Here is a 23,256-nt window from a genome sequence, read left to right as displayed (position 1 = left end):
GATGGAGTCTTACTCCATCACCCAGGCTGGAGTGCAGAGGCGCAACCTCTGCCTCCTGGGTTCAAGCAATTCTCTTGTCTCAGCCTCCCGAGTAGCTGGGATTACAGGTGCCTGCTACCATGCCTGGCTAATTTTTATATTTTTATAGAGATGGGTTTCACCTTCTTGGTCAGGCTGGTCTCGAACTCCTCACCTCAGGTGATCCACCTGCCTTGGCCTCCCAAAGTGCTGGGATTCAGGAATGAGCCACCATGCCCAGCAGTGGTTAATTTTTAATTTATTGTAGACACAGGGTCTTGCTATGTTGCCCAGGCTGGTTTCAAACTCCTGGGCTACATAGTGATCTCCCCGCCTTAGCCTCCCAAAGTGTTGGAATTACAGGCATGAACCACTACACCTGATCCTAATTTTACTTTGGTAGAAATTAATAATTAATAATTTTACTCACTGTTTTTTCGGAATTTTTTCCTTTTTTTTTTTAACTGATTTTCGAGTAAAAATTTTAGTTTTGACAAAGCAAATATATTCATAAACATACAAACTTTTATTAAGTCAACTCCTGGTATTATATTACATATACATATTCTAATATGCAGAATATATATATTCTAATATGCAGATTTTGCAGCTCGCCAAACAGAGGTATTTAAGATCACACACACATCAATTTTCAAAGACAAAAGGCAGCACACAGTGCAGGGAAATCTACGGTCCCAGAGGGAGCCCCCATGTCAGCTGGGCAGGACCCTTCACACCAGCAGCACTGATGGGGGGTGCCTGCCCCAGCCCCAGGAACAGGAACGCAGGAAATGAGCTCAGCGGCTGCGCTGGGGCAGGATGAGAGAGCAAGAATGAATCCTCACTCCTTCCTAGTACAATGCCAGGGTAGTCCTAAATATACACAGCGACGCTCTCCCACACACTCCAAACTGGGCTGGGACTGCCAGGACAGGAAGGAGGACGTGAACAGCCAGGAAGAGAACTGTCTACACATCTTCCTCCCGGAAGGCCTCGGACTTGCCTCCGTTTGACTGAGGCGGAAGGACAGAAGGGAGCCCCAATGCTCTGGCCACTAGAGCTCTGTAACAGAGTCCGTCCTAACTTGCTCTTCCTGGCTCCCTCACCCTTGAGACCGAGACTTGCTAACACGCTTCTAGAAGACAGTGGTCACAGCCCTCATAACAAAGTACAGTGATTAAATGGTATCTACAGTGATTAAATGCTTCCTACCCGGCATTAAGAAGCAGGGAGGAAGAGTTTTAAATGTAAGAAAGTAACAAGTTTGCAAAGCATCAGTAAATAAGGTTCAAAGAAGGGCAACTTAATTTCAGTAATTAGTAATTTGTGGAATTTTTAGCAACTAAATGTAATATCCATCAACCTCTTAGGATTAATTCAAGCGTACAACACAGTCTACCCTATTTGACAGAGATGAGACGGCAGGATCTTTTAATACTTTCAATTTGTTTTTTATTCTCTTATATCCTAAATATTTGATGAAATATTCAACCCACCCATTGCTAATGACAGTTTCCACTTTCTGAACATCTATATATGGGTCAGGGATGTTATATACTAATATCTCTAAAACCTGCAGGAGGCCAGGTGCGGTGGCTCATGCCTGTGATCCCAGCACTTTGGGAGGCCGAGGCAGGCGGATCATGAGGTCAGGAGATCGAGACCATCCTGGCTAACACAGTGAAACCCCGTCTCCACTAAACATACAAAAAAAAAAAAAAAAAAAAAAAAAAAAGATTGCTGGGCATGGTGGTGGGCGCCTATAGTCCCAGCTACTCGGGAGGCTGAGGCAGGAAAATGGCGGGAACCCGGAAGGCTGAGGTTGTAGTAAGCTGAGATCGCGCCACTGCACTCCAGCCTGGGCGACAGAGCGAAGACTCTGTCTCAGAAAAATAAAAAAATAAATAAAAATAAAATAAAACCTGCAGGATACATATTATCCCCTTCTGATAAATAAGCAAACAGAAAACAGAAAGCCTATTTTCATATACATGTTTGGTTTTTCTTTTTTCATTTTTATTTATTTATTTTTTGAAACAAGAGTCTCGTTGTGTCACCCAGGATGGAGTGCAGTGGTTACGATCTTGGCACATGGCAACCTCCAACTCCCAGGTTCAAGTGATTCTCCTGCCTCAGTCTCCCAAGTAGCTGGGACTACAGGCACCTGCCACCACATCTGGCTAATTTTTGTATTTTTACAGGGATTTCACTATGTTGCCCAGGCTGGTCTTGAACTCCTGACCTTGTGATCCGCCCGCCTCGGCCTCCCAAAGTGCTGGGATTACAGGCATTAGCCACCACACCCAGCCATCTTTTTAAATTTATTTTATTTATTTATTTTTTTTGAGACGGAGTCTTGCTCTGTCGCCCAGGCTGGGGTGCAGTGGCCAGATCTCAGCTCACTGCAAGCTCCGCCTCCCGGGTTTTCCGCCATTCTCCTGCCTCAGCCTCGCGAGCAGCTGGGACTACAGGCGCCCGCCACCTCGCCCGGCTAGTTTTTTTTTTTTGTATTTTTTTTTTTTTGAGACGGAGTCTTGCTCTGTAGCCCGGGCTGGAGTGCAGTGGCCGGATCTCAGCTCACCGCAAGCTCCGCCTCCCGGGTTTGCGCCATTCTCCTGCCTCAGCCTCCTGAGTAGCTGGGACTACAGGCGCCCGCCACCTCACCCGGCTAGTTTTTTGTATTTTTAGTAGAGACGGGGTTTCACCGTGTTAGCCAAGATGGTCTCGATCTCCTGACCTCGTGATCCGCCCGTCTCGGCCTCCCAAAGTGCTGGGATTACAGGCTTGAGCCACCGCGCCCGGCCACTTTTTGTATTTTTTAGTAGAGACGAGGTTTCACCGTGTTAGCCAGGATGGTCTCGATCTCCTGACCTCGTGATCCGCCCGTCTTGGCCTCCTTTTTTTATTTTTTTGAGACAGGGTCTCCCTCTGCCGCCCAGGCTGGAGTGCAATGGCGCGATCTCAGCTCACTGCAACCTCTGCCTTGATGAGGTTTCACCATGTTTCCCAGGCTGGTCTCAAACTCCTGGGCTCAAGTGATCTCCCCACCTTGGCCTCCCAAGGTGCTGGGATTACAGGTGTTAGCCACTGGGCCCAGTCTAAATGTTTGGTATTTTTAATCTCTTGTTATTTGTCTTTACTCCCCAGATAAGACTTTTTATGTGTCAGTTTTAAAATCCAGAGGCAAAAATTAACTCCTCTCATTTTTCTTGTTGCTCTTAACTTCATCATCTATTAGACAGTATATTGTCAAATTTCTTTGTGCCACTGCTGTGAATTCAGAAAAGTCTAGTTTTCTTTCTGAGGAGTAAAATACCAGCTGCTTCTAATGTCATGATTAGTACCATCTTCTGAAGAACTGACAGTCCATGCAGCAAGCATCGTTTTAGTTTAAGGTGAACTATGTCTTTCAAACTACTTGAGAACTGGTAATTCAAGAAAGCAATTCTTTCACTCTCCAGTAATTACGCAAGCATACTGTCCGATGTGCCACCCCTCTCCCGTACCAACTGCGCTTGTATCACTTAGGCTAACGTATGTGCACCCTATGGCCCAGAAATTCCCTCCCAGGTGAACACCCAAGAGAAATGAGCAGTTATGTCTACCGAAAAGACATACACAAGAACATTCAAAGCAGCTTTACTCATAATTATCAAAAACTGCAAACTACCCAAATGTCCACTCCTGCAGAAGAGTGGATAATCTGTAGTATTCATGTAATGAACTAATACACATTTAAAAAAAAAAAAAAAGGGCCAGGCACGATGGCTCATGCCTGTAATCCCAGCACTTTGGGAAGCCGAGGCAGATGGATCACCTGAGGTCAGACGTTCAAGACCAGCCAGGACAACAGGATGTAACCCCATCTCTACTAAAAATACAAAAATTAGCCAGGCGTGGTGGCACATGCCTATAGTCCCAGCTACTGGGGAGGCTGAGGCAGGAGAATTGTGTGAACCTGGGAGGTGGAGTGCATTGCAGTGAGCCGAGATTGTGTCACAGAATTCCCGCCTGACGACAGAGTGAGGTTCCGTCTCAAAACAAAACAAAAAACCACATGTAAATCTTTGTGACGTTGGATTAGGCAATGGATTCTTACAGGTAAAACATGAGAAACAGGTCAGTTAAACTTCATCAAAATAAAAACCATTGTGTTTTTTAACTACAAACACCAAACCCGAACAAAAAAATGTTCAAAAGAAGCCATTAAGAAAGTGAAAAGACAAATGACAGAAGCATATAAAATATCATGTATCTGGGCTGGGCGCGGTGGCTCAAGCCTGTAATCCCAGCACTTTGGGAGGCCGAGGCGGGCGGATCACAAGGTCAGGAGATCGAGACCACAGTGAAACCCCGTCTCTACTAAAAAATACAAAAAATTAGCCGGGCGCGGTGGCGGGCGCCTGTAGTCCCAGCTACTCAGGAGGCTGAGGCAGGAGAATGGCGGGAACCCGGGAGGCGGAGCTTGCAGTGAGCCGAGATCGCGCCACTGCACTCCAGCCTGGGCGACAGAGCGAGACTCCGTCTCAAAAAAAAAAAAAAAAAAAAAAAAAAAAAAAAAAAAAAAAAAAAAAATGATGAGGGACAGACATCCAGAATACATAAAAAGCTCTCTCAACTCACTCATAAAATATTCCAATTCAAAAACGGGCAAAGGATCAGAATCATCATTTCGCCAAAGAAGACATACTAATACAAACGCTCAATATGCACAGGAAAAGATGCTCAATGTCATTCGCAATCAGGGAAATGCAAATCAAAACCGTAACGAGACCTCACTTCACACCCACTACGGTAGCTACAATAAAAAAGACAAATCATAACAACTGTTGGCCATGAGGTGGAGAGATGAAGTCTCACACACTGCCAGTGAGACTGATGTAGCCTGGCAGTTCCTCAAAGTGCTAAACACAGTTACCAACTACATGACCCCTCATTCCACCCCAGGTATATAAACAGGAGAAATGAAAATATCTCCGCACAAAAACTTGCGCACTGCATGTTTACTAAGAACCAGGTTTTTAAAAATTTAATATAAAAAAACTTGTACATGAATATTCACAGCAGCATCATTTGTAACAGTTAAGAAGTGAAAACCAAAATGTCCATCAACTGATAGCTAAAAAAACAAAATGTGGTCTACCTACACAATGGAATACTATTATTCAGCCAGAGAAAGTAATTAAATAACAATTAATACAACATGGATGAACCTTGAAAACACTATACTAAATGAAAGAGGCCAATTACAAAAGACTACGTATAGTGTGATTCCATTTATATAAAATGTCCAGAATAGGCAAATCGATAGAGACAAAAAGTAGATTAGTGGTTGCCAAGGGCTGGGGAGAGGTAATGTAAGTGCTGCTAATGGGTACAGGGTTTCTCTCAGGGGCGATGAAAATGCTCTAGAATTAGACAGTGGTGAGAGTTGCACAAGTGTGTGAATACAGTAAAAACCAATAAATCATACACTTAAATCAACAGGCTGGGTGTGGTGGATCACGCCTGTAATCCCAGCACTTTGGGAGGACAAGGCGGGTGGATCACCTGAGGTCAGGAGTTCCAGACCAGCCTGGCCAACTTGGTGAAACCCCATCTCTATTAAAAATACAAAAATTAGCCAGGTGTGGTAGTGCGCACCTGTAGTCCTAGCTGCTTGGGAGGCTGAGGCAGGAGAATTGCTTGAACCTGGGAGGCAGAGGTTGCGATAAGCCGAGATTGTGCCACTGCACTCCAGCCTGTGTGACAGAGCAAGACTCCTTCTCAAAAATAAATAAATAAAATAATAATAAAAAAACAAGCACAACGAATCTGTGATATGGGTCACAACAGTGTGTACCACACATAATGGTGTCACAACAGAGACTACTCGGGTGCGCAATTCATTAATTTATTCAAAAGGTATTAAAGATATTTAAAAATATTCCTGAAACGAAGCAAGACGTTGTGGCTGACAGTAAGCACCTGAGTTTAGACTTCACTGCCCCACTGTGTTGCAAACTACTGAGCGTGAACTCCAGTTTCCTTGTGGGTAAATTAAGGATAATCCCCGAACTGTGGGTGAATGTGACAGTGGATGCTGACAAGGAGCAGTGCCAGGCTCTGAGACAGCCCCAGCACACAGAGCCAGCCTAATCGTTCTGTGATCACATACGCGTCACAGAAGACGCGCTGGGCTTCCCCTTTCCCACGGAAACAGCGCGGAAGCCCCTCCCGGGAACACGCCTGTCTGGAGGGCAGCTCGCGAGGCTGGTGCACGGCTGGCGCTCAGCGGGTGCGTGTGAGTGAAAAGAAACCCATGGCTTCCCGAAGGCTCCTCCTGCGTCGCCTGCCTCCTCCTGTATTCTGTGCCCGTGACCTGGACATCCAGAGCATATTCTTCTATCTAAATACAAGTACATGCAATTCTCCCTTAATAGGGCTGTTACTTATTTGTATTTTATCTTTTATTATTTTTAAACTCACTCAGTTGGAAAACACTAGTGACAAGAAAAACAAGTTCATGCCAGGAACTTTTTTTCATCCTAGCATACATCCTGAGATCAGCAGAGGCGATCTGAGCGGCTGAAACCTTCTGTGTATAAACCATTTTCAGCAGGGTTCTTAACAACTGTCCAGAGCCAAATACTGAATTATCTGAGTCCAACTGCCAATCTTTCTAAATTGAATAGTCAATATGTCAGGAATACTACAGTGTTAAAGAAAAAAAAGCATGAAAGTAAACATTTTATGGGAAATTTTCTCTTATCCAAAATTCCTTCAAGTTTTTACCTTATTTAGAGATTGATTCTGCATTTCTGCATGAGGAATAAGTATGTCTCTGGAAGGAAAAATACTGTTGCTAATTATATGAACCTTCTAGGACATAATCCAGCGCCAGACAAGTAAGGCTAAAGAAATGCTAGACTGGCCAGGCGCGGTGGCTCACGCCTGTAATCCCAGCACTTTGGGAGGCTGAGGCGGGCAGATCACAAGGTCAAGAGATCGAGAGCATCCTGGCCACTATGGTGAAACCCTGTCTCTACTAAAAATGAAAAAAAAAAAAAAAAAAAAATTAGCTGGGCATGGTGGTGGACGCCTGTAGTCCCAGCTACTCCGGAGGCTGAGTCAGGAGAATCGCTTGAACCCGGGAGGCAGAGGTTGCGGTGAGCTGAGATCGCGCCATTGCATTCCAGCCTGGCGACAGAGAGAGACTCCATCTCCAAAAAGAAACAAAGAAATGCTAGATTGGAGCCCTCAGTGGCTAGACATGCATGTGAGCGGGAAGCAATATTCAAAACAGCAATAGCAATCCATCCAGCAACTCCAGCCCTCCCAGCACCCAAGGGGCTCTCCACCCAGCAACTCCAGCCCTCCCAGCACACGAGGGGCTCTCCATCCAGCAACTCCAGCCCTCCCAGCACACGAGGGGCTCTCCATCCAGCAACTCCAGCCCTCCCAGCACCTGAGGGGCTCTCCATCCAGCAACTCCAGCCCTCCCAGCACACGAGGGGCTCTCCATCCAGCAACTCCAGCCCTCCCAGCACACGAGGGGCTCTCCATCCAGCAACTCCAGCCCTCCCAGCACACGAGGGGCTCTCCATCCAGCAACTCCAGCCCTCCCAGCACACGAGGGGCTCTCCATCCAGCAACTCCAGCCCTCCCAGCACCTGAGGGGCTCCCCAGCCAGCAACTCCAGCCCTCCCAGCACACGAGGGGCTCTCCAGCCAGCAACTCCAGCCCTCCCAGTGCCTAACTGGCTCTCAGGGTGGTTGCTCCTGAACCAGAGGAAGGGCCACCAAGCCAGCTGCCCTCAGAGTGAGGCGCTCACTTTCTTTCCTGAACAGACAAGTGTGGAGTGGCCGGCCCTGCCTCACCTTGTCCGACAGGAGTGACCGGTGGTCGCCCATCTCCATGGGGCATGCCCAGCATGGTATCAAAGCCCTCTCATGGCCATGAAGTTTAAGGTGGAAATGGTACCTCTTTTTAAAACATGTAAGAATGTTTAGAAGAATCTGGTTCTTTTAAAAAAGAGGCAAAGAAAGTTTGAGGAGCATAGTTTGGATAACAATGGCTTCAATGGCTTTACTCATTTTAAATGCTATTTATTTCAGCCTCAACAATTAAATGTGTTCAAGTGGCCAGGCACAGTGGCTTACGCCTGTAATCTCAGCACTCTGTAAGACCAAGGCGTGTGGATCACCTGAGGTCAGGAGATCAAGACCAGCCTGGCCAACATGGTGAAACCCCATCTCTGCTAAAAGTATAAAAATTAGCTAAGTGTGGTGGTGCATGCCTGTAGTCCCAGCTACTTGGGCAGCTGAGGCAGGAGGATCACTTCAACCTGGGAGGTGGAGGTTGCAGTGAGCCCAGAACCCATCACTGCACTCCAGCCTGAGTGACAAAGTGAGACTCCATCTCAAAACAAACAAAAAAAAGTGTTCACAGCTAGCTCACACCTGTAATCCTGGCACTTTGGGACCTGAGAGGGGTGGATCACTTACGCCTAGATGTTCCAGACCAGCCTAGGCAACATGGCGAAACCCCGTCTCTACAAAAAAATCCACAAAAATTAGGCCAGTGTGGTGGCGTGCACCTATAGTCCCAGCTACTCGAGAGGCTGAGAGAGGAGGATGGCTGGAGCTCGGGAGGTGGAAACTGCAGTGAGGCAAGATTGAGCCACTGCACTCCAGCCTGGGTGACACAGTGAGACCCTGTCTCTACACACACACACAGAAAAGTGTTCAGATTGGGTGCCAGACTACCCACCTCAAATATGTCACATGTCCAACTGAACCTAAGCATTTCTGAGTTACTTTTTTTTTAAATAAAAAAATTTCTTTATGCTGGTATTTTTCAGTATTATAAAAATGCCGGCATGAAGGAAATGAAATCAAAAAAGAACATGACCCAGATACCAAGCAGAGAAAGACGGCCAGTATGCTCCTGTACTGTCGTCTTTGGCTCACCATCCCCACGGAATCGCAGTAATAAACAGGAAGGAAGGATGTTTTCACACAAGACCTGAAAATGTTCACTCTGATTTCATGAAAGTAATTGGTAAGCCAGGAAAATTACCCTTTTCACCAGATGCCTGGAGATGAGACAAACGAAATCAACAAACGAAAGAGCTTTCCAAATAATCAATAAAACTTTATGGCAAGGTCAGCGAAAGCGTAACATTTTGCAAAAGGACATCTAGCTTTGTGCGGTCTGCATTTCCTTTCATAAGCTACAAGAGCGGTCAAAAATGCTTCTCCGTAAACAAACGCCGCAGTAAAAATACAAGATTGATACTACCAGCGTTTATTTGATTATGAAAACTGTACTTTTCCAGAATGTCTGGCGATTTCCGATTTCGGAGGAACTTGGTATTTCTCTACAGGCACCCACACACAGGCCTTTCTCTAAGGCTCTCAGCAGGAAGTGCCTGGAGCTCCTAATAGCGCCAAGGCCCAGCCTCTGTTCAGCCTGATTTGCAGGTAGAATGTCCAACCCGTCTGGCTTCTAAGAGCTGGATTCCGGAAACAAATTAAAAAGCTGACGTACCAGAGACCACAGCATCACTCACATGGATGGACAAGTATCAACTAATTTTTCTGAACTTCAATTAAAAAATCAAAAAGCTTAAGATCACATTTTAAAAAGCTGAGTCCTCACTAATTGTCAACTCCAAAGTGTCTCCAGTGAACAACTACTATAAGACCTGCCTTCTATTATTACTACATTATTATTTTTTTTTTTTTTAAGAAAAATGCCACAAGCCGAGGGCATCCTCACCCGGCAAGCAGCACAGGGAGCTGAGAGCACTAGGCAACCAGCCTTGTGGCCTCAGGGCAGCGGCAGGTGTTTCTGATCATGAAGGCCTGGAGAAGCAACACACATTTCATTCACTTCTCCTTGTCCCCCTCTGCTGTCTCAGAGAGACAGATCCAGCCTCTCATGCCCACCCATGAGGACCAAGGAGAAGGGAGGCAATAACGCACTTCTCAGCCTCTGTGCACTCCTGTGTGGGCGCACGCTTGGGCCTCAGGCCTCACCAGCTCCTGACTGGAATATACTTTACCACTGCAACATCTGAAAAGAAATCAGAAATGCCTACTTTTTTTTTTTTTTTTTACATCAATTGAGCCCCCAAATAGTTTATTTCCCACAAAATATACTGGGCCAACAGTATAGGAATGATCTGTCAAATGCCAAATTTGTCCAGCTAGGAAAACACTAGAAACCAGTTAAAACTTTTGAACAGGACAGGACAAATGCCCTGATTCGTCCACAAATAAACTGTGAACAAAAAAAATAAAAATAAAAAAGGAGGGAGAAAGAGCTTACAGATTAAAAGAGATTAAGGAGGTGTACAATCCAAATGCCACGGGCAGGTACCTGTAGAACTTATCCACTTTTCTTTTTTTTCTTTTTGAGACGGAGTCGCTCTGTCACCCAGTCTGGAGCGCAGAGGTGTGATCTTGGCTCACTGCAACCTCCACCTCCCGGGTTCAAGCGATTCTCCCATCTCAGCCTTCCCAAGTAGCTGGGATTATAGGCATGGGGCACCGCGTCAGGCTAATTTTTATATTTTAGTAGAGATGGAGTTTCATCATGTTACCCAGGCTGGTCTCTAACTCCTGATGATCCACCTGCCTCGGCCTCCCAAAGTGCTGGGATTACAGGCATGAGCCACCGCGTCCAGCCACGAATCCACTTTAAAAAAAAATAATAATAAATAAATAAATAAATAAATTTAGGCCTGGCACGGTGGCTCACGCCTGTAATCCCAGCACTTTGAGAGGCCGAGGCAGGCAGATTACGAGGTCAGGAGATCGAGACCATCCTGGCTAACACGGTGAAATTCTGTCTCTACTAAAAATACAAAAAAGTAGCCGGGTGTGGTGGTGGGCACCCGTAGTCCCAGCTACGTGGGAGGCTGAGGCAGGAGAATGGCGTGAACCCGGGAGGCAGAGCTTGAAGTGAGCCGAGATCATGCCACTGCACTCCAGCCTAGGGGACAGAGCGAAACTCCTTCTCAAAAAAAAAAAAAAAAAAAAAAAAAAAAGGGAAATTTAAACAATGACTATCTTATGATATTGAGAAATTACTGCTATTTTTTTCAGTGTCATATTATTATGGCTATGTTTTTTAAAAAAACCCTCATCTTCTTGAGGCACATCCCGAAATATTTACAAATGAGATGACAGATTTCTGGGATTTTCCTAAAACAATCCTTTTGGGGGAAAGGGGATAAAAGTGAAATACAACTGACTGTGAGTTGATAACTGTTGAAACTGGGCGTTCATTATTCTATATGTTCTACTTTTTTGGTTTTTTTGTTTTGTTTGCTTTGAGACGGGGTCTTACTCTGTTGCCCAGGCTGGAGCGCAGTGGCACGATTGGCTCACTGCAAACTCCTCCTCCCGGGTTCATGCCATTCTCCTGCCTCAGCCTCCGAGCGGCTGGGACTACAGGCACCTGCCGCCATGCCCAGCTAATTTTTTTGTATTTTTAGTAGAGACGGGGTTTCACTATTAGCCAGGATGGTCTCGATCTCCTGACCTCGTGATCCACCTGCCTCGGCCCCCCAAAGTGCTGGGATTACAGGTGTGAGCCACTGTGCTCAGCCGCTCTACTTCTAAATGTATTTGAAATTTCCTATTTGAAATTTTAAACTTTGAAATTTGAATAGAAAATATTACCAATTACTATCACTTTTATTAATACTCATTACACAAATACCTCCATATGAAAAACTCACGATACTCCAAAAAAGGAAGAATGACAGTTTCATACATGAGCTCATCACTATTTTCAATAATACCTAAATAGAGGACAGCTGAGTGACATGGGATACTGGCTAGAAGTTTCTGAAAAATTAGTTTCCTTTTACAAATACTCAAAACAGGAAGATTGAATCCAAACCACTACAAGCTCCTGCCCCAAACTACACAGCAGTTTCCTCATTGGAAATGCATCGCCGCAGGAAAATCAGCCCCACGCCTGGTATATTTGCCATGAGTGCATTTGTTTTATTGCTGGCATTCCTTCTGGGTCATAAAGCAGTTTTATGAGCTGGTAGAACTTCTGTGCGGATTCTACAAAGCTGCCATGGTGAACGGCTTCAGGATCCAGCCTAACATATCTGTCTCCATCTCCTGCATCTGATTGATGCAGGCCCTTTGGGCTGACTGGACTTTCAAAAAGTCTATGGTGGCGACTCTCTTACTGTTAAAATGTTTATCTAAGTCTTCCTTTCAAATGTGGTACTGGAGAACGCTGTAGGACAAACAAGAAGCAGTTACAATTCTCCATACCAAACTTTATTTTTAAAAACATTTAAGGCCAGGCATGATGGCTCATGGCTATTCCCAGCATTTTGGGAGGCTGCGTGAGAGGATCCCTTGAGGCCAGGAGTTTGAGATGAACCTGGGCAAAATAGTGAGACCTTATCTCATTTTAAAAACACACATTTAAAAAACAGTAAAAATGAAAACATTTAACGTTCATTTTACTGAGAATATTTCTCTCAAATTATAAATGCAGTATTTTAAACATCACTAAACTTGCAATACAATCGATGACAGGAATTACCATAGCCGGGAAAAAAATAAACTGTTAAGAAAAGGGATGCTGAGGCTGGGCATGGAGGTTCACGCCTGTAATCCCAACACTTTGGGAGGCCGAGGCAGGTGGATCACATTACCTGAGGTCAGGAGTTCAAGACCAACCTGGCCAACATGGTGAAACCCCGTCTCTACTGAAAATACAAAATTAGCCAGGCATGATGATACACATCTATAATCCCAGCTACTCGAGAGGCTGAGGCAGGAGAATCCCTTGAACCTGGGAGGCGGAGGTTGCAGTAAGCTGAGATTGTGCCACTGCACTACAGCCTGGGTGACAGAGTGAGACTCCATTTAAAAAAAAAAAAGGGGGGGGGGCCGGACGCGGTGGCTCAAGCCTGTAATCCCAGCACTTTGGGAGGCCGAGACGGGCGGATCACGAGGTCAGGAGATTGAGACCATCCTGGCTACCATGGTGAAACCCCGTCTCTACTAAAAAATACAAAAACCTAGCCGGGCGAGGTGGCGGGCATCTGTAGTCCCAGCTACTCAGGAGGCTGAGGCAGGAGAACGGCGTGAACCCGGGAGGTGGAGCTGGCAGTGAGCTGAGATCTGGCCACTGCACTCCAGTCTGGGCGACAAAGTGAGACTCTGTCTCAAAAAAAAAAAAAAAAAGGATGTAGAGGAGACTATGAAATTGAAACTAATTCAGAATAGCCTGGATTTTTAAAGTTTCTTTCCTTAATATTAAACGAAGTTTTTATTTATATTACAAACCAATTATTATTAAAATACTATTGGAGAAAAACTATAAAATCTGATCAACTGAGGATCTAGCAGTATTCAAAAATACCACCATTCAATAGGGGCAACTAGCAATTAATTCTATACTTTTTGTTTTTGTTTTTAAGACGGAGTTTCGCTTTTGTTGCCCAGGCTGGAGTGCAATGGTGACCCTCAGCTCACCATAACTTCCACCACCCAGGTTCAAGCAATTCTCCTGCCTCAGTCTCCCAAGTAGCTGGGATTACAGGCATGCACCACCATGCCCAGCTAATTTTGTATTTTTAGTAGAGACTGGGTTTCCCCATGTTAGTCAGGCTGGTCCCGAACTCCCGATCTCAGGTGATCTACCTGCCTCGGCCTCCCAAAGTGCTGGGATTACAGGCGTGAGCCACCACGCCCAGTTCAAGTGGTTTTATAAATGAATACTTTAAAATTTCACTCTCTAAAATATTTTTCAGGGGTCAGGCATGGTGGTTCACACCTATAATTCCAGCACTTTGGGAGGCCTGCCAGGCAGGAGGAGCACTTGAGCCCAGGAATTGGAGACCAGCCTGGGCAACACAGTAAGACCTCCACTCTACAAAATACTAAAAATAAGGCCAGGCAGCCAGGCGCGGTGGCTCACACCTGTAATCCCAGCACTTTGGGAAGCCAAGGCGGGCGGATCACGAGGTCAGGAGGTTGAGACCATCCTGGCTAACAAGGTGAAACCCTGTCTCTTCAAAAAATACAACAAAATTAGCCAGATGTGGTGGCAGCTGCTTGTAGTCCCAGCTGCTTGGGAGGCTGAGGCAGGAGAATGGCATGAACCCGGGAGGTGGAGCTTGCAGTGAGCAGAGATTGTGCCACTGCATTCCAGCCTGGGCAACAGAGTGAGACTCTCTCTCAAAAATAAAATTAAAAAAAAATAAAATAAAATAAAAATAAAAATAAAATAAAATAAAATAAAATAAGGCCAGGCGCAGTGGCTCACACCTGTAATACACGACCACTTTGGAAGGCCAAGGCAGGAGATCGCTTGAGCTCAGGAGTTCGAAAGCAACCTGGGTAACATAGCGAAACCGCATCTGTACAAAAATACAAAAATTAGCCAAGTGTGGTGGCGCGCACCTGGAGTCCAAGCTACTGGGGATGCTGAGGTGGGAGGATCACCTGAGCCCAGGAGGTCAACACTGCAGTGAGCCGTGATTATGCCACTGTACTTCTGTTCCAAAAATAAAAATAAAATAAAATATTCTTGACCAGAAGACTGAAAGCTTCATAATTTTTCCTAAAACTACAGTAATTCTGACACCAAAATATTCCATAGATAACATATACAAGTTAAAACCACAGACTATCTACAGACTACTCCTCATTTAGAAATACAAATTTAAAAAAATAAAAAAACATGCATACGACAGGCTCAACTGTGCAGTTAGAGAATAAAATGTCATGGCTAAGTGTGTTTTATTCTGGGAATGCACATATGATTCTATAGTATGTATGTCAATATAAACAATAAAAAATAGAGAAAGACAAAAATCACAGTTCTCTTCATACATGCAACAACCACATTTCAACATTAATTTCTCATTAAAAGTCTTGACTTCTTATTTTATTTACTTATTTACTGAGATAAAGTCTGGCTCTGTCACCCAGGCTGGAGTACGGTGACACAATCATGGTTCACTGCAGCCTCGACCTCCCAGGCTCAAGCAATTCTCCTGCCTCAGCCTCCTGAGTAGCTAGGACACAGGCCCACACCACCATGTCCAGCTAATTTTTGTGTTTTTTGTAGAGACAGGGTTTCGCCATGCTGCCCAGGCTGGATTCAAGCAATCTGCCCACCTCTTATAGGTGTGAACCACCACGTCTGGCCGTCTCAGACTTTTAGACTAATCAAAATTGATTTTTAATATTTAAAACAATCTTTCAAAGTAACATTCAATTTTAATGGGAAAAGACTAGAATATGCTTTAAAATAAAAAAGCAAGACAATTATAATAACTTCGGGGAAGACTTTCACTCTTCATGGCATACTTACTTCTCGTACTGCTTGAATTTATTTTATCATGAGCACACTTTTCTTTTTCTTTTAGACAGGGTCTCACTCTGTCACCCAGGCTGGAGTGCAGTGGCACAATCACAGCTCACTGCAGCTTCGACCTCCCCAGGCTCAAGCAATCCTCCCATCTCAGCCTCCCGAGCAGCCAGGACTACAGGTGTGCACCACCATGCCCAGTTAATTTTTGTATAATTTGTAGAACTGGGGTCTTGCTATGTTGCTCAGGCTTATTTTCATAATTAAAAAAAATTAAAATTAAAATAGTACTTGCCCAACGCACTTTTTGTGATTGGTATTCTGATACTTTCAAATACATGGTATAAGAGGCAATCCCAAATCACAGAAAACTGCACCTCAGCTGACCTACGACCACCCTCCAAGGACGTTTGTAAAGCCCAAAGCTAAGGGAGGTGGCCCAAGAGCTATCTGGAGAGGAGTTTTGAAAGAATTTTAAAAACCGGCCAGGCGCAGTGGCTCATGCCTGTAATTCCAGCACTCTGGGAGGCCGAGGCGGGCGGATCATGAGGTCAAGAGATCAAGACCATCCTGGTAAACATGGTGAAACCCCGTCTCTACTAAAAATACAAAAATTAGCTCGGCGTGGTGGCGGGCACCTGTAGTCCCAGCTACTCGGGAGGCTGAGGCAGGAGAATAGCGTGAACCAGGGAGGCGGCGGCGCTTGCAGTGAGCTGAGATTGCGCCACTGCACTCTAGCCTAGACAACAGAGCGAGACTCCATCTCAAAAAAAAAAAGGATTTTAAAAGCCAAAACAACTTCTGGTCACAGCACTCATTAATAGCCCCAAAGCGGGCAACCCAGATGTCCATCAGGAGTGGAGAGATAAAGAGAGGGATGAGAATACAGTGCACACTACACAATAACCACAAGGAACTAAGCTGCGGCTATTCCCAATCACGTGGATGGATCTCAAGTACTCTTACTTACAATTACTTTTTATTTTTTGAGACACAGTATCACCCTGTTCCCAGGCTGAAATGCAGTGGCGTGATCTCAGCTTACTGCAAACTCCACTTCCTGGGTTCAAGCAATCCTCCCACCTCAGCCTGCTGAGTAGCTGAGTCTACAGGTGAGCACCACCATGCCCAGCTAATTATTCTATTTTTTTTTTTTTTTTGTAGAGACGGGGTCTCACTATGTTGCCCAGGCTGGTCTTGAACTCCTGGACTTAAGCGATTCACCCACCTCAGCCTCCCAAAGTACTGGGATTACAGGCTACAATTACCTTTTATTATGGTAAAATATATGTAACATAAAATGTACAATTTTAACCCTTTTTTTGAGATTGAGGAAGGAAAAAAAAAAAGCAGCAACTCAAATTGTTAGGATGGAAATAAGAGAAGGGACATTACTACTGACATTAATAGAAATAAAGATTATTAAGAAAAACCATGAACAATCGTATGCCAACAAATTAGATAATCTAGGTGAAATGGACAAATTTATAAAAAGACACAAACTACCAAAATTGACTCTTGAAGAGAAAATGTTAATAGATCTACAACAGGTACAAAGATTGAACTAGCAATCCAAAACACACAAAGAAAGCTGGATAGCTTCACAGGTGCATCTACCAAACATTTAAGTAAGAGTTATTACCAATTCTTCACAAACTCGTCCAGAAAAAGGAGAACGCTTCCTAAATCATTCTATAAGGCCTGTATTACCTTGATACCAAACAAACAAACAAAACGACATACAAGGAAAGAAAACTAGACTCAATTTCCCTTATGAATACAGATGCAAAAATCTTCAACAAAATACAATACTAGCAAACTAAATTCACCAACATGGAGAAAGAATTATACACCATGATCAAGCAGGATTTATCCCAGGAATGCAAGGTTGGTTCAACAAACAAAAACCAATTAATGCAATACACCATATCAATAGAAAAAAATGAGTCACACAAGTATCTCAATGGATGCAGAAAAATCACAACAAAGTCCAACACCCTTTTTCATGGCAAAAACTTAACAAACTAGAAATAGAAGGAAACGTTCTCAACCTGAAAAGGGGCATTTATGAAAACCCACAGCTAATGCCATACTTAATGGTGAAGGTTACATGCTCTCTCCCTAAGGTCAGAAGAAAGACAAGAATGCCCACTAGTGCTATTTCCACTCTACACTGTACTGAAGGTACTAGGCAGGGCAAGTAGGCAACAAAAAGAAATAAAAGGTATCCAAGTTGAAAAGGAAGAAGCAAAACTATCTGCATTCAGAGATAATTTTATATATAAAATTTATGTGTCTTTTTATGTAAAAATCCTAAGGAATTCATTAAAAAAGCTATTAAAACTAATTAAAAAGTTCAGCAATTTTGCGGGATATAAGATCAATATATAAAAATCAATTTACCTCAGGAATAAATTTAAGAAACTCTTACCCTGCACTGTGAATGTAATCAATGCCACTGAATTGAACACTTAAAAATAGATAAAGTGGCCAGGCGTGGTGGCTCGCACCTGTATCCCAACACTTTGGGAGGCTGAGGTGAGTGGATCGCCTGAGGTCAAGAGTTTGAGACCAGCTGGCCAACATGGTGGAACCTTGTCTGTACTAAAAATACAAAAATTAGCTGGGTGTGGTGGCGAGTGCCTGTAATCCCAGATACTTGGGAGGCTGAGGCAGGAGAATCGCTTGAACTTGCAAGACAGAGGTTGCAGTGAGCCAAGACTGCGCCACTGCACTCTAGCCTGGGTGACAGCACAAGACTCCATCTCAAAAAAAAAAAAAAAACACACAGTTAAAGTGGCAAATTTTTATATATTTTTACCCCAATTAAAAAGAAAACTAAACAACTCTCATTCTGAAAACTATGAAACTTTTTTTTAAAATCTAATTTATTATATTTTTTGAGACGGAGTCTCGCTCTGTCACCCAGGCTAGAGTGCAGTGGCGTGATCCTCACTCACTGCAACCTCCACCTCCCGGGTTCAAGCGATTCTCCCACTTCAGCCTCCCGAGTACGTGGGATTACAGGCGGCTGCCACCACGCCCAGCTAATTTTTGTAGAGACAGGTTTTCACCATGTTGGCCAGGCTGGTCTTGAACTCCTGACCTCAGGTGATCCGCCTACCTCGGCCTCCCAAAGCGTTGGGATTACAGGCGTGAGCCACCACAGCCGTCCTTTTTTTTGAATTTTAAAAGATCTAAATAAGTGGAAAGGCATCTTATGTTCGTGGGACAAGAGTTTTTAATATTGTTAAGATGGCAATACTCCCCAAATTGACCTACAGATGCAATGAAATCCTTACAAGAATCCCAGCTGGCTTGCTACCAGAAACTGACAAGCTGATCCTAAAATGCATATGGAAACTCAAAGAACTTAGAAAGAATTGTCAAAACAATCTTGAAAAAGAACAAAGTTGGAGGACTCATACTTCCTGATTTGAAAACTTACTATGTAAGTAATGAAGACAGTGTGGTACTGGCATCAGAACAGACATATACATTAATGGAATACAACTGAGAGTCCAGAAAGAAACTCATACATTTATGGTCAACTGATTTTGACAAGGATTTCAAGACCATTCAACAGGGGAAAGAATAGTCTGTTCGACAAACGTTGTTGGAACAACTGGATATCTGCATGCAAGAGAATGAATGTAACCCCTCTGCATGCAAGAGAATGAATGTAACCCCTCTACCTCATGTCAAAAATTAACTCAAAATTGATCAAAGAACTAAATGTAAATGCTGAAACTAAAAAACTCAGAAGAAAACACAGGTGTAAAAGAAAACACAGGTACGAAACTTTGTGAATTTGCATTGCCAATGGATTCTTAGATATGACACAAAAAAAACAACAACAAAAAACAGTTAAATTTGTTTTCCTGTGCAGAAGGGCTCTAGGCAGCCATGGCGCCCAGCCAGAATGGCATGAAAGCTCTACTTCCACAAGGACTGGCAGCTGGCACATGGCCACGTGGTTCAACCAGCCTGCCCGGAAGATCCGCAGATGCAAGGCCAGGCAAGCCAAAGTGCCCCACGTTGCCCTGCACACCGCGTCAGGACCCATCCGGCCCATCGTGTGGTGCTGCACGAAGCAGTATTCACACCAAGGTGTGCACCGGCCGCGGCTGCAGCCTGGAGGAGCTCAGGGTGGCCAGCATTCACAAGACCATTGGCATCTCTGTGGATCCAATGAGTCCACTGAGTCCCTGCAGGCCAAGGTGCTGTGGCTGAAGGAGCACCACTCTAAACTCATCCTCTTCCCCAGGAAGCCCTCGGCCCCCAGTAAGGGAGACAGTTCTGCTGAAGAACTGAAACTGGTCACCCAGCTGACAGGGCCGGTCATGCCCATCCCAAATGTGAGAAGGAGAAAGCCCAAGTCATCACTGAGGAGAAGAATCTCAAAGCCTTTGCTAGTCTCCACACGGTCCATGCCGACGCCCGGCTCTTTGGCATACGGGCAAAAAGAGACAAGGAAGCTGAAGAACAGGATGTTGAAAACAAAAAATGAAGCCCTCCTGGGGACTTGTAATAAATCAGCAGTTTAAAAAAAAAAAGTTAAATTAGACTTCATCAAAATGAAGAACACCTGTGCTTCAAAGGCTACCATCAAGATAGTGAAATGACAACCCACAAAATGGTAGAAAATATTTGAAAATCTTATGTCCAATATGGGGCTTCTATCTAGTATATACAAAGAACTCTTAAAATTCAACAAAAAGACAACCCAATTTTTTCTTTTTTTTTTGAGACGGAGTCTCGCTTTGTCGCCCAGGCTGGAGTGCAGTGGCGCGATCTCGGCTCACCACAAGCTCCGCCTCCCGGGTTCATGTCATTCTCCTGCCTCTTCATGTCATTCTCTTGCATTGCATTCTCCTGCCTCAGAGTAGCTGGGACTACAGGCGCCTGCCACCACGCCCGGCTAATTTTTTTGTATTTTTAGTAGAGATGGGGTTTCACCGTGTTAGCCAGGATAGTCTCGATCTCCTGACCTCATGATCCGCCCACTTCAGCCTCCCAAAGTGCTGGAATTACAGGCGTGAGCCACTGTGCCTGGCCAAAACAACCCAATTTTTTAAATGAGTAAACAACTTGAATAGACACTTATCCCGAAGATATACAAATGTCTAACACATGAAAAGATGTTCAACAACATTCGCTATTAGGGAAAAGCAAATCAAAACCACAATGAGAAACGACTTCACACTCACTACGACGGTTAGAATTTTAAGTCAGAAAATAACAAGCGTTGTCAAGGACGTGGAGAAACTGGAACCCTTGTGGACGGCTGGCGGGAACGCAGACCACTGTAGAAAACAACCTGGCAGTTCCTCAGGATGCTCAACACAGAGCCTTCACAGGACCCAGGAATTCCACTCCGAGGTATTCGCTCGAGGGAAATGAAAACATGTGTCTCACAAAAACTTGTACATTAATGTTCACAGCATCGTTATTAAAAAATAAACAAAAATTACTTGGGAGGCCCAGGTAGGTGGATCACCTGAGGTCAGGGGTTTGAGCCAGCCTGGCCAACCAGGCGGCCAACAACCGCCTCTACTAAAAATACAGGAGTAAGTCGGGTGTGGTGGCGCACGCCTGTAACCCCACCTACTTGGGAGGCTGAGGCAGGAGAACTGCTTGAACCCAAGAGGCGAAGGTTGCAGTGAGCCAAGATCACACCACTGCACTCCAGCCTGGGCAACAGAGCAAGACTCTGAAAACAAACAAAAAAACAAAAAAACAACAAATAAACAAACAAAAGGTAAACAGATGTCCATCGGCCGGGCGCGGTGGCTCAAGCCTGTAATCCCAGCACTTTGGGAGGGCGAGACGGTCGGATCACGAGGTCAGGAGATCGAGACCATCCTGGCTAACACGGTGAAACCCCGTCTCTACTAAAAATACAAAAAACTAGCCGGGCGAGGTGGCGGGTGCCTGTAGTCCCAGCTACTCGGGAGGCTGAGGCAGGAGAATGGCATAAACCCGGGAGGCGGAGCTTGCAGTGAGCTCAGATCGGCCACTGCACTCCAGCCGGGGCGACAGATTGAGACTCTGTCTCAAAAAAAAAAAAAAAACAGATGTCCATCAACTGATGAATGGATAAAAAAATGAGGGCTGTCCACACAACAGAGTATTATCTGGCCATAAAAAGGGATGACGCACTACATATGCTGCAACACGAGACGAACCTTGACAACATGGCATCAGTCAGGAAAGACCCATATTATATGATGCCACTTACAGAAAATATCCAGAACGAGCAGATATATAATGAAAACAGATTTGTGGTTGCTCAGGGCTGGGGTAGGGGTAGAGTTGGGGGTGACAGCGAAAGAGTACAGGGTTCCTTTGGTGGTGACGGCGGAGATGGTTGCACAACTTGATGAATATACTAAAATACACCGACACTGAACTGTATGCTTTAGGCAGGTAAATCATGCATGACTTGAACCTCAATAAAGCTGTTACTAAAAAACAACAACAGGAAAAAAGAAATTATCTGGTAATTGTAAATGGTAGAGAAGCCTTTCTTCTTCACTAAAATAAATAAACTATCAGCAGTATAATTCAATTTAAGTTTCTCTATATTGCTGACAGCTGGTTTCTGCTTAAAAATCCTCCTAACATATTATGTCACAAGGATTATCAAAATTTCATAAACACAAATCTTGCTTTTTAAAAAAATAACTAAATATTTGTAGAAGGAAATATATCCAGGCTTCTCATTTTGGTTACATAAAATCATGTCTGATGTTTTGAGAAATATTTCTTGTTCTGATACCATATAATAGCAATGTCATCCCTGACACCTTAATTAATTGGTAAAACTGGAAATAGAGCATTTCCAGTAACTTCTCAATTTGCTGCTAGTCAGACATTATTTCCCACATATTTGAATCCAGTTTCATTTTAAAGGTACATCCGAAAGCTGTTCTATCAATAAACAAAGACTTTTCAACAATTTGGTTTCAAATACTTCGGGTTAGAAAACAAACATCTATTTAAGACAGAGCTGCAAATTTATTATTATTACTTTTTGGAGACAGAGTCTCACTCTGTTGCCCAGGCTGGAGTGCAGTGGTGCAATCATAGCTCACTTCAGATTCAACCTCCTGGGTTCAACCAATCCTCCCCAGTAGATGAACTACAGGCGCACATGACCACAGCCAGCTACCTTTTCTTTTTGGTTTTTTTTTTTGAGACCATGTCTCGCTCTGTCGCCCAGGCTCAAGCGCAGCGGCGTGATCTCGGCTCACTGCAAGCTCCGCCTCCCGGGTTCACACCATTCTCCTGCCTCAGTCTTCCGAGTAGCTGAACTACAGGTGCCTGCTACCACAGCCAGCTTTTTTTTTTGAGACGGAGTAGTCTCGCTCTGTCACCCAGGCTGGAGTGCAGTGGCACGATCTCAGCTCACTGCAAGCTCCGCCTCCCGGGTTCACACCATTCTCCTGCCTCAGCCTCCCGAGTAGCTGGGACTACAGGTGCGCGCCACCACGCCCAGCTCATTTTTTGTATTTTTAGTAGAGATGGGGTCACCATGTTGGCCAGGATGGTCTCGATCTCCTGACTTCATGATCTGCCTGCCTCAGCCTCCCAAAGTGCTGGGATTACAGGCGAGAGCCACTGCGCCCGGCCCTAATTTTTTAAATTTAATTTTGTAGACACAGGGATCTCACTATGTTGCTCAGGCTCCTGGGCTCAAGCAATGTTCCCACCTGGGCCTCCCAAAGTGCTGGGACTACAGGCGTTGAGCCACCATGCCTGGCCTCCAAAATTAACCTTTAAGGATTGCTGCATAACCACTAATAAAATCAACATCTTTCTCAATAGTAAAGGGTCAATAGAAATGGTATTTCAAATTACAGTATAAGGTGGGTCGGGTGTGGTGGCTCA

The 23,256-nt window shown here is 44.6% G+C and overlaps 2 protein-coding genes and 1 pseudogene across 6 annotated transcripts in view; 2 read left to right on the top strand and 1 right to left on the bottom strand.

The window, feature by feature from the left end:
* The window catches only part of LBHD2 (LBH domain containing 2), a 151,720-nt gene that overhangs the window by 83,919 nt on the left and 44,545 nt on the right, over window positions 1–23,256 (top strand). The gene's annotated exons all lie outside the window — the stretch shown is intronic.
* CDC42BPB (CDC42 binding protein kinase beta) overlaps window positions 1–23,256 on the bottom strand; it is a 135,733-nt gene that overhangs the window by 100,166 nt on the left and 12,311 nt on the right. The window lies entirely within an intron of this gene.
* On the top strand, window positions 19,270–20,015 carry LOC126959428 (60S ribosomal protein L13-like; annotated as a pseudogene).

Source organism: Macaca thibetana, chromosome 7 (genome assembly GCF_024542745.1).
Source record: "Macaca thibetana thibetana isolate TM-01 chromosome 7, ASM2454274v1, whole genome shotgun sequence".
NCBI classification, from domain to species: domain Eukaryota; kingdom Metazoa; phylum Chordata; class Mammalia; order Primates; family Cercopithecidae; genus Macaca; species Macaca thibetana.
This window is presented reverse-complemented; position numbering and strand designations above follow the sequence as displayed.